Below are 13,419 nucleotides of genomic sequence, written 5' to 3'. Positions count from 1 at the left end.
TAGATAATCACGGTTTCCTGATCATGAACATTGCATGTTGTTAATAACAAGGTTATGTCATTGGGAGATTGATATAATGGATACACACCCATAGTAAGCATAGCATAAGATCAAGTCATTGAGTTCGTCTTGCTATTAGCTTTCAATCCATAGTAACCTAATCCTTCGAACATGAGATTGTGTAAATCACTTACACCGGATGGATGCTTTGATTACATCAAAGGCCACTTCGTTAATGGGTGGTTATAAAGATGGGATTAAGTGTTCGGAAAGTATGAGTTGAATCGCATGGATCAAAAGTGGGATTCGTCCATCCTGATGACGGATAGATATACTCAGGGCCCTCTCGGTGGAATATCATTCAATTAGCTTGCAAGCATGTGGCTAGGTCACAAAGGATGACATACCACAATACGAGTAAAGAGTACTTATCGCTAACAAGGTTGAACTAGGTATTAGAGATACCGATGATCGAACCTCGGATAAGTAAAGTATCGCGCGACAAAGGGAATCGGTATTGTATGTTAATGGTTCATTCGATCACAAAGTCATCGTTGAATATGTGGGAGCCATTGTAGATCTCCAGGTCCCGCTATTGGTTATTGATCGGAGAGGAGTCTCGATCATGTCTGCACATTTCGCGAACCATAGGGTGACACGCTTAAGGTTCGATGTTGTTTAGTTGATATGGAATATGAGATGGAGACCGAATATTGTTCGGAGTCTCGGATGGGATCCATGACATCACAAGGAGGTCCAGAATTGTTCTGGAAGAATTCAGTTGTTTTGTATTTCAGAAAAGTTGTTCTGGAAATATTCTCGGAATTGGACGAAACAAAAACATAAGTTCTTATTTTTCTGTCACGCAGACGGAGTCCAAAGGGGAGACGAAGAAAGGCCGGGAGGGGGCAGACCATCCCTAGGTGCGGGCCCACCCCAGGCCGCGCCTAGGCATGGTCTGGGCCCTCTAGGTGCCGACCCTAGATGGGTTTTGGCAAACCCTAGCGCTACTCCCCCACTATATAAAGAGGGGTGGGTTGGCCGGCTATAGCTGCTCCGTACGCAACCCTAATTTGCCGCCTCTCCTCCCTCCCAGTTTCTCCTGCTCCAGCTTAGGCGAAGCCCTGCATGAATTCTCCTCCACCACCATCACCACGCCGTCGTGCTGCTGGGATTCTGAGGGGATCTACTCCTCCGCTGCCCGCTGGAACAGGAAGAGGAAGGAGTTCATCCACACCGTATGCGTGACCGAGTATGGAAGTGCTATCGGATTGTAGCACCGGAACGATCGGCTACATCAACCACAAGATGTGATCTCATTAAGGTTTTGGATCTTCGAGGGTTAGTCTCTCTTCTTTCCTGTTTCTCCGATCTCATAGATTAGATCTTAGCTTTTCCATATTTTGGATCTTGGTTTTGTTCGTCTTTGCGGTAGATTTTTTTGTTTTACATGCAACGAACCTTACACACGAACCATAGGGTGACACACTTAAGGTTTGATGTTGTTTTAAGTAGATATGGAATATGGAATGGAGTTCGAATATTGTTCGGAGTCTCGAATGGGATCCAGGACATCACGAGGAGTTTCAGACTGGTCCGGAGAATAAGATTCATATATAGGAAGTCACGTTCCTAGTTTGGAATGGTCCGGTGAATGTATGGAAGGCTTCGAAAGGTTCTAGAATCATCCGGAACAATTCACTATGGCAGGTGACTCCACCAGCCCTAGCCGACCCACCATGTGGGAAGGTGGAGTCCATGGTGGACTCCACCATCTTGGTCGGCCAAACAAGAAGGAAAGGGAGGAATCCCTCTTCCTCTAGGTTTCCAATTTTGGTAAGTTTTGGAGTTGGACTCCAAAGTGGTTTTTGGGGGAACCCTAGGTTTTCTACCTATATATAGAGGAGGAGAGGGGAGGGGGGGGGCAGCCACCACAAACAGCCGCACCACCCAGGACACCCAAGGCCAGCGCCCCAAGCCCCCTCTCTCCCAAACCCTAGCCCTTCCTCCTCATACTTCCCGCACGATTTAGGCGAAGCCCTGCCAGAGTTCTCCACCACCACCGTCACCACGCCGTCGTGCTGCTGGGATTCCGAGGAGGATCTACCACATCTCCTGCCCACTAGAATGGGGGAGGACGTCTTCATCGACACCATACGAGTGACCGAGTGCGAAGGTGCTGCCCGATTGTGTCACCGTCAAGATCTTCTACACGCTTTTGAAAGCGACAAGTGATCGACTACATCAACCACGAGATTTATCTCATTAATGCCTAGCGATCTTCGAGGGTATGTTGATCTTCACCTCGTTGCTACCATCTACTAGATTAGATCTTGGCTTGTTATTCGTTCTTGCGGTAGGAATTTTTTTGTTTTCTATGCTACGAATCACTACAAATATGTGGCTTGCAGAAGACTAGCTGCTGTGGTTATTTAGAGATGCGATGACCGATGGCTTTCTAGGCGCATTTTGTTATGGTGCCACTGAAAGGACGAGATGTCGCCTAGAGGGGGGGGGGGAATATGCAATTTAAAAATTATTATGGATTTGGCTTGTAAGAATGCGGAATTAAACTAACATTTATTTTACAAGAACAAAACCTAAATATGCTACGCTCAACTAAGTGCAAAAACAACAACTTAGATAAGCAAGATATGCACAAGATATATGTAGCACAAGTGATAGCAACATATATGTACTTCAAGCATGATGGCTATCACATGGAAAGTAAACTCGGGTATAGAGATAACTGAGGCACGCGGAGATGAAGATGTATTCCCGTGTCCCCCCACACAAGGTGAGGTACATCACGTCTGAGAGATGCGGGCTACCACGAAGGTCTCTCGGACGCCACGAAGGCTCGCCTTTTTCTCCAAGACAATACCACGAAGGACAAAGGCCTTTCCCTTATGGCTAGCTTTTCCTCCACTACAGAGATGACAAGCTCCACAACCACTTCACAAGCTCCACGAAGGAGAAGCACGAGCCTTTTTTACAATCTTGCATGAAGAGGTCACCAGAGCACCAACCGCCAAGCCAACTAGGAGGTCACCCCTCCAAGAGTAACAAGCTCACGGTCTATCACCGAAACTTATCGTAATGGAGACCTCAACACTTATGCAATAATGCAAAAGCAAGAACACCATAGGTGTTGATGGCGTGTAACTCACACGTTCGTTGGGAACCCCAAGAGGAAGGTATGATGCGCACAGCAGCAAGTTTTCCCTCAGAAAGAAACCAAGGTTTATCGAACCAGGAGGAGCCAAGAAGCACGTTGAAGGTTGATGGCGGCGGGATGTAGTGCGGCGCAACACCGGGGATTCCGGCGCCAACGTGGAACCCGCACAACACAACCAAAGTACTTTGCCCCAACGAAACAAGTGAGGTTGTCAATCTCACCGGCTTGCTTGTAACAAAGGATTAACCGTATTGTGTGGAAGATGATTGTTTGCGAAAAACGATGAGAACAGTATTGCGATGAGATTGTATTTCAGGTATAGAGAATTGGACCGGGGTCCACAGTTCACTAGAGGTGTCTCTCCCATAAGATAAACGAGCATGTTGGGTGAACAAATTACAGTTGGGCAATTGACAAATAAAGAGGGCATGACCATGCACATACATATTATGATGAGTATAGTGAGATTTAATTGGGCATTACGACAAAGTACATAGACCGCCATCCAGCATGCATCTATGCCTAAAGAGTCCACCTTCAGGTTATCATCCGAACCCCCTCTAGTATTAAGTTGCTAACAACAGACAATTGCATTAAGTATTGCGCGTAATGTAATTAGTGACTACATCCTTGAACATAGCACCAATGTTTTATCCCTAGTGGCAACAGCACATCCATAACCTTAGAGGTTCTTGTCACCCCTCCGCATTCACGGAGACATGAACCCACTATCGAGCATAAATACTCCCTCTTGGAGTTACTAGCATCAACTTGGCCAGAGCATCTACTAATAACGGAGAGCATGCAAGATCATAAACAACACATAGACATGGATTGATAATCAACATAACAAGTATTCTCTATTCATCGGATCCCAACAAACGCAACATATAGAATTACAGATAGATGATCTTGATCATGTTAGGCAGCTCACAAGATCCGACAATGAAGCACAATGGGGAGAAGACAACCATCTAGCTACTGCTATGGACCCATAGTCCAGGGGTAGACTACTCACACATCACTCCGGAGGCGACCATGGCGGCGTAGAGTCCTCCGGGAGATGAATCCCCTCTCCGGCAGGGTGCCGGAGGCGATCTCTGGATCCCCGAGATGGGATCGGCGGCGGCGGCGTCTCCGGAAGGTTTTTCGTATCGTGGCTCTCGGTACCGGGGGTTTCGCGACGGAGGCTTTAAGTAGGCGGAAGGGCAGGTCGGGGAGGCGGCACGAGGGCCCCACACCACGGGGCCGCGCGGCCAAGGGGGCCGCGCCGCCTAGGGTGTGGCCCCCTCGTGGCCCCACTTCGTCTCCTCTTCGGACTTCGGAAGCTTCGTGGCAAAATAGGACCCTGCGCGTTGATTTCGTCCAATTCCGAGAATATTTCGTTACTAGGATTTCGAAACCAAAAACGACGAGAAACGACAAGCGGCACTTCGGCATCTTGTTAATAGGTTAGTTCCGGAAAATGCACGAATATGACATAAAGTGTGCATAAAACATGTAGATAACATCAATAATGTGGCATGGAACATAAGAAATTATCGATACGTCGGAGACGTATCAGCATCCCCAAGCTTAGTTCTGCTCGTCCCGAGCAGGTAAAACGATAACACAGATAATTTCTGGAGTGACATGCCATCATAACCTTGATCATACTATTTGTAATGCATATGTAGTGAATGCAGCGATCAAAACAATGTATATGACATGAGTAAACAAGTGAATCATATAGCAAAGACTTTTCATGAATAGCACTTCAAGACAAGCATCAATAAGTCTTGCATAAGAGTTAACTCATAAAGCAATAATTCAAAGTAAAAGCATTGAAGCAACACAAAGGAAGATTAAGTTTCAGCGGTTGCTTTCAACTTGTAACATGTATATCTCATGGATAATTGTCAACATAGAGTAATATAATAAGTGCAATAAGCAAATATGTAGGAATCAATGCACAGTTCACACAAGTGTTTGCTTCTTGAGGTGGAGAGAAATAGGTGAACTGACTCAACATTGAAAGTAAAAGAATGGTCCTCCATAGAGGAAAAGCATCGATTGCTATATTTGTGCTAGAGCTTTGATTTTGAAAACATGAAACAATTTTGTCAACGGTAGTAATAAAGCATATGTATCATGTAAATTATATCTTACAAGTTGCAAGCCTCATGCATAGTGTACTAATAGTGCCCGCACCTTGTCCTAATTAGCTTGGACTACCGGATCATCACAATGCACATGTTTTAACCAAGTGTCACAAAGGGGTACCTCTATGCCGCTTTGTACAAAGGTCTAAGGAGAAAGCTCGCATTGGATTTCTCGCTATTGATTATTCTCAACTTAGACATCCATACCGGGACAACATAGACAATGAGATAATGGACTCCTCTTTTATGCATAAGCATGTAACAACAATTAATAATTTTCTCATGTGAGATTGAGGATATTTGTCCAAAACTGAAACTTCCACCATGGATCATGGCTTTAGTTAGCGGCCCAATGTTCTTCTCTAACAATATGCATGCTTAACCATAAGGTGGTAGATCTCTCTTACTTCAGACAAGACGAACATGCATAGCAACTCACATGAAATTCAACAAAGAATAGTTGATGGCGTCCCCAGTGAACATGGTTATCGCACAACAAGCAACTTAATAAGAGATAAAGTGCATAAGTGCATATTCAATACCACAATAGTTTTTAAGCTATTTGTCCCATGAGCTATATATTGCAAAGGTGAATGATGGGATTTTAAAGGTAGCACTCAAGCAATTTACTTTGGAATGGCGGAGAAATACCATGTAGTAGGTAGGTATGGTGGACACAAATGGCATAGTGGTTGGCTCAAGTATTTTGGATGCATGAGAAGTATTCCCTCTCGATACAAGGTTTAGGCTAGCAAGGCTTATTTGAAACAAACACAAGGATGAACCGGTGCAGCAAAACTCACATAAAAGACATATTGAAAACATTATAAGAATCTACACCATCTTCCTTGTTGTTCAAACTCAATACTAGAAATTATCTAGACCTTAGAGAGACCAAATATGCAAACCAAATTTTAGCATGCTCTATGTATTTCTTCATTAATGGGTGCAAAGTATATGATGCAAGAGCTTAAACATGAGCACAACAATTGCCAAGTATCACATTACCCAAGACATTTATAGCAATTACTACATGTATCATTTTCCAATTCCAACCATATAACAATTTAACGAAGGAGAAACTTCGCCATGAATACTATGAGTAGAAACCAAGGACATACTTGTCCATATGCTACAGCGGAGCGTGTCTCTCTCCCATAAAGTGAATGCTAGGATTCATTTTATTCAAACAAAACAAAAAACAAAAACAAACCGACGCTCCAAGAAAAAGCACATAAGATGTGATGGAATAAAAATATAGTTTCGGGGAGGAACCTGATAATGTTGTCGATGAAGAAGGGGATGCCTTGGGCATCCCCAAGCTTAGACGCTTGAGTCTTCTTGATATATGCAGGGGTGAACCACCGGGTGCATCCCCAAGCTTAGAGCTTTCACTCTCCTTGATCATGTTGCATCATACTCCTCTCTTGATCCTTGAAAACTTCCTCCACACCAAACTCGAAACAACTCATTAGAGGGTTAGTGCACAATATAAATTGACATATTCAGAGGTGACACAATCATTCTTAACACTTCTGGACATTGCATAATGCTACTGGACATTAATGGATCAAAGAAATTCATCCAACATAGCGAAAGAGGCAATGCGAAATAAAAGGCAGAATCTGTCAAAACAGAACAGTTCGTATTGACGAATTTTAAAATGGCACCAGACTTGCTCAAATGAAAATGCTCAAATTGATTGAAAGTTGCGTACATATCTGAGGATCATGCACGTAAATTGGCTTAATTTTCTGAGCTACCTACAGGGAGGTGGACCCAGATTCGTGATAGCAAAGAAATCTGGAACTGTGCAGTAATCCAAATCTAGTACTTACTTTTCTATCAACGGCTTAACTTGGCACAACAAAACACAAAACTAAGATAAGGAGAGGTTGCTACAGTAGTAAACAACTTCCAAGACACAAATATAAAACAAAGTACTGTAGGTAAAAACATGGGTTGTCTCCCATAAGCGCTTTTCTTTAACGCCTTTCAGCTAGGCGCAGAAAGTGTGTATCAAGTATTATCAAGAGACGAAGTGTCAACATCATAATTTGTTCTCATAATGGAATCAAAAGGTACCTTCATTCTCTTTCTAGGGAAGTGTTCCATACCTTTCTTGAGAGGAAATTGATATTTTATATTACCTTCCTTCATATCAATAACGACACCAACAATTCGAAGAAAAGGTCTTCCCAATATAATGGGACAAGATGCATTGCATTCAATATCCAAGACAACAAAATCAACGGGAACAAGGTTATTGTTAACGGTAATGCGAACATTATCAACTTTACCCAAAGGTTTCTTTGTAGAATGATCAGCAAGATTAACATCCAAATAACAATTTTTCAGCGGTGGCAAGTCAAGCATATTATAAATTTTCTTAGGCATAACAGAAATACTTGCACCAAGATCACATAAAGCATTACAATCAAAATCTTTAACCTTCATCTTAATGATGGGCTCCCAACCATCCTCTAGCTTTTTAGGAATAGAGGCTTCGCGCTCTAGTTTCTCTTCTCTAGCTTTTATAAGAGCATTTGTAATATGATGTGTAAAAGCCAAATTTATAGCACTAGCATTAGGACTTTTAGCAAGTTTTTGCAAGAACTTTATAACTTCAGAGATGTGGCAATCATCAAAATTCAAACCATTATAATCTAAAGCAATGGGATCATCATCCCCAATGTTGGAAAAAATTTCAGCGACTTTATCAAAGGCGGTTTCAGCGAGTTTTAGCGGTTTCGAGCGGTTTTTGCGCTTTGCATTAGAGGTGGAAACATTGCTAACACCAATTCTTTTATTAGTATGAGTAGGAGGTGCAGCAACATGTGTAGCATTAGCATTACTAGTGGTGGTAATAGTCCAAACTTTAGCTATATTCTTTTCTTTAGCTAGTTTTTCATTTTCTTCTCTATCCCACCTAGCACGCAGTTCAGCCATTAATCTTATATTCTCATTAATTCTAACTTGAATGGCATTTGCTGTAGTAACAATTTTATTATGATGATTCTCATTAGGCAAAACTTTTGATTTCAAAAGATCAACATCAGCTGACAAGACTATCGACTTTAGAAGCAAGTATATCAATTTTCCCAAGCTTTTCTTCAACAGATTTGTTAAAAGCAGTTTGTGTACTAATAAATTCTTTAAGCATGGCTTCAAGTCCAGGGGGTGAACTCCTATTATTGTTGTAAGAATTACCATAAGAATTACCATACCCGTTGCCATTATTATAAGGATATGGTCTATAGTTGTTACTAGAATTGTTCCGGTAAGCATTGTTGTTGAAATTATTATTTTTAATGAAGTTTACATCAACATGTTCTTCTTGTGCAACCAATGAAGCTAACGGAACATTATTAGGATCAATATTAGTCCTATCATTCACAAGCATAGACATAATAGCATCAATCTTATCACTCAAGGAAGAGGTTTCTTCGACGAATTTACCTTCTTACCTTGTGGAGCTCTTTCAGTGTGCCATTCAGAGTAATTGATCATCATATTATCAAGAAGCTTTGTTGCTTCACCAAGAGTGATGGACATAAAGGTACCTCCAGCAGCTGAATCCAATAAATTCCGCGAAGAAAAATTTAGTCCTGCATAGAAGGTTTGGATGATCATCCAAGTAGTCGAGTCCATGGGTTGGGCAATTTTTAACCAAAGATTTCATTCTTTCCCAAGCTTGAGCAACATGTTCGAGTATCTAATTGTTTAAAATTCATTATGCTACTCCTCAAAGATATAATTTTAGCAGGGGGATAATATCTACCAATAAAAGCATCCTTGCATTTAGTCCATGAATCAATACTATTCTTAGGCGAGAGATAGCAACCAATCTTTAGCTCTTCCTCTTAATGAGAAAGGGAACAATTTTAATTTTATAATGTCACCATCTACATCTTTATACTTTTGCATTTCACATAATTCAACAAAATTATTAAGATGGGCAGCAGCATCATCGGAACTAACACTAGAAAATTGCTCTTGCATAACAAGATTCAGTAAAGCGGGTTTAATTTCAAAGAATTCTGCTGTAGTAGCAGGTGGAGCAATAGGTGTGCATAAGAAATCATTATTATTTGTGGTTGTGAAGTCACACAACTTAGTATTTTCAGGGTTGGCCATTTTAGCAACAGATAAGTAAAGCAAACTAGATAAAGTAAATGCAAGTAACTAATTTTTTTGTGTTTTTGATATAGCAAACAAGATAGCAAATAAAGTAAAACTAGCAACTAATTTTTTTGTATTTTGATTTAGTGCAGCAAACAAAGTAGTAAATAAAACTAAGCAAGACAAAAACAAAGTAAAGAGATTGAGAAGTGGAGACTCCCCTTGCAGCGTGTCTTGATCTCCTCGACAACGGCGCCGGAAAAAGAGCTTGATGGCGTGTAACTCACACGTTCGTTGGGAACCCCAAGAGGAAGGTATGATGCGCACGGCAGCAAGTTTTCCCTCGAGAAAGAAACCAAGGTTTATCGAACCAGGAGGAGCCAAGAAGCACGTTGAAGGTTGATGGCGGCGGGATGTAGTGCGGCGCAACACCGGGGATTCCGGCGCCAACGTGGAACCTGCACAACACAACCAAAGTACTTTGCCCCAACGAAACAAGTGAGGTTGTCAATCTCACCGGCTTGCTTGTAACAAAGGATTAACCGTATTGTGTGGAAGATGATTGTTTGCAGAAAACGAGTAGAACGAGTATTGCGATGAGATTGTATTTCGAGTATAGAGAATTGGACCGGGGTCCACAGTTCACTAGAGGTGTCTCTCCCATAAGATAAACAGCATGTTGGGTGAACAAATTACAGTTGGGCAATTGACAAATAAAGAGGGCATGACCATGCACATACATATTATGATGAGTATAGTGAGATTTAATTGAGCATTACGACAAAGTACATAGACCGCCATCCGAGCATGCATCTATGCCTAAAGAGTCCACCTTCGAGGTTATCATCCGAACCCCCTCCGAGTATTAAGTTGCTAACAACAGACAATTGCATTAAGTATTGCGCGTAATGTAATTAGTGACTACATCCTTGAACATAGCACCAATGTTTTATCCCTAGTGGCAACAGCACATCCATAACCTTAGAGGTTCTTGTCACCCCTCCAGATTCACGGAGACATGAACCCACTATCGAGCATAAATACTCCCTCTTGGAGTTACTAGCATCAACTTGGCCGAGCATCTACTAATAACGGAGAGCATGCAAGATCATAAACAACACATAGACATGGATTGATAATCAACATAACAAGTATTCTCTATTCATCGGATCCCAACAAACGCAACATATAGAATTACAGATAGATGATCTTGATCATGTTAGGCAGCTCACAAGATCCGACAATGAAGCACAATGGGGAGAAGACAACCATCTAGCTACTGCTATGGACCCATAGTCCAGGGGTAGACTACTCACACATCACTCCGGAGGCGACCATGGCGGCGTAGAGTCCTCCGGGAGATGAATCCCCTCTCCGGCAGGGTGCCGGAGGCGATCTCTGGATCCCCCGAGATGGGATCGGCGGCGGCGGTGTCTCTGGAAGGTTTTTCGTATCGTGGCTCTCGGTACTGGGGGTTTCGCGACGGAGGCTTTAAGTAGGCGGAAGGGCAGGTCAGGAGGCGGCACGAGGGCCCCACACCACAGGGCCGCGCGGCCAAGGGGGGGCCGTGCCGCCCTAGGGTGTGGCCCCCTCGTGGCCCCACTTCATCTCCTCTTCGGACTTCTGGAAGCTTCGTGGCAAAATAGGACCCTGGGCGTTGATTTCGTCCAATTCCGAGAATATTTCGTTACTAGGATTTACGAAACCAAAAACAGCGGAAAACGAGCAATCGGCACTTCGGCATCTTGTTAATAGGTTAGTTCCAGAAAATGCACGAATATGACATAAAGTGTGCATAAAACATGTAGATAACATCAATAATGTGGCATGGAACATAAGAAATTATCGATACGTCGGAGACGTATCAGGTGTTCAAATCCCTCACACTCAAATCCCACCAAAGCAACAAATTATAGGGAGGAATTAGAGAGGGAGAACAATGGAGGAAATCAACAAATGACTCCAAGATCTAGATCCCAAGAGCCCCCCCCCCCACAAAAAGGAGGAATTGATTGGTGGAGTTGTAGATCTAGATATCCTCTTTCAAATCCCTCAAGAATATGCAATCATAGGAGGGATGGAGAGTAAGCAAGATTTTGAGGTTCAACAATGGAGTAGGAGATAGAGAGCAAATAGAATGGTTGGCCTACCTCCTCAAGGATGAAGAAGGACTATTTATAGTACAAGGGGGAAAACTAGCCGTTTGGGGAATTCCTGCGACCCATACCGGCGGTAAAACAGGCACCGCCAGTTCACACGCTGGAATGGTCCAGCGAGCAAACCAGCTGACCGAAACCACCACCGGAAATCTCCAACACACGAGGCTGGACCGGTTCTAAAACCGGCATGACCGTTCCCTCGTCGAAACGAGACTGGCTCACCGGAACGAAAACGGTTTTGCCGGAACAACGTACTTGTACATGTTCCAGTGAAACCGGAACCATTTCGGCTCGCTGAGATATTCCGGTAGGAGAGCCAGCACCACCGGTTTCAGTGTCGAAATTGCGAGAACCCCTCAAACGCAGTTTTCTCGAAAGAACTTAACTTCGACAAAGTTCCTGAACTCCGATTGAGATGAAACCAATTTTGTTGGAAAGATAACAACGAAATATTGGGACTCCACAGAGAATATTTCTAGATGATTTTAGAGAGGGAGCCTCCCAACGTCAAGAAACAGTAAATACGTCCAAACTCGAAAAACACAATATAAGATGCATACGGATTTCGTTTTCGATGAACTTGGGCTTGTTGAAAAGCTAACAACAAGCTCAAGAACCTCACACAGAGAAACAACAAGAAGCAACAAGAATATAGGGATGCAAAGTATGCAAATGATTGAGCTCCCTAAGACGATGCGATCAAGTTACCCAACCGAAAGCCCCCCTTGATAGTGCGGCTATCTATCCTATAACCCGGTCTCCCAACAACCACCCTAAGACCGGTAAAAGGAAGACCTAGCAAGGACATACCTTTTCCTTGCGCGCATCCCACTTGATCTTGATGATAACGCTTCAAGCTCCCTCAAGCCACAATTGCTTCGTGAAGACTCACAATTGCTCCCCCATACACATGATGGGATTGCTTCATTGAGGGACATCTTCACATGTCTATTATCACCATATGGACTGCAAGCTTCAAGCATGATATCTTCGATAGGCTCATCTTAAACTTTCCCTTCTCTACCTTGATGGCATCCAAAACTTGATGATATCCTCTCATGGGCTATATGAGATCATACTCTTGATGCATACCCATGACAAGATACCTAACCCACATATACAACACAAATGCACATATATAGTGGGTTAGCTCATGAAGCATAATTGACAAGGCTTACCGCCCACAAGATCACATGATCAGAAGTGGTACAATATTTATGCTTCATGTGTTAACCAACTTGAATTCAATCTTCACTCTTAGTCTTTGTCAACCTTGTATCTCTTCATGCTCTATCATAATATCTTGGTCATTCATTCCTTAACACATAAGCTAGAGCATGGCTAACTTGAGTTCCACACAAGAACTCCATCTTCATTTTTTCTTCATGATCATATCATATTATTCTCTTCAAATCGATGATCTTGATGGCAATACCAAAGGTAACATTATATTCATGGCATCCACACTTGAATCCAACATATGGACTTCAAGAAATACCTATGGAATATTCCTTCATATAAACACAATGAAAACATTAGTCCATAGAGGATTGTCAATAATTACCAAAAATACACTTAGGGGCAATGTACCCTTACAGCCACATACATCCTGAAATGCACAAACTGCCCGAGAAGTTTTCATACCCCAGCAATTCCAACATGTGGCTATCATTTCTCCCGACGGTCCTCCTCCAAGGAGGCCCCCGATCACATATCATCGTCAAGATCATCTTCAACTTCTTATTCCTTATTTCTCCTTCTCTTATCTTATACCTTCTGAGGGGTAGCCAAAACTCTTGTCTTATGTATCAGTATTCCT

Source organism: Lolium rigidum, chromosome 3, assembly GCF_022539505.1.
Source record: "Lolium rigidum isolate FL_2022 chromosome 3, APGP_CSIRO_Lrig_0.1, whole genome shotgun sequence".
Classification (NCBI taxonomy): Eukaryota; Viridiplantae; Streptophyta; class Magnoliopsida; order Poales; family Poaceae; genus Lolium; species Lolium rigidum.
Note: the sequence above shows the minus strand (reverse complement) of the source record.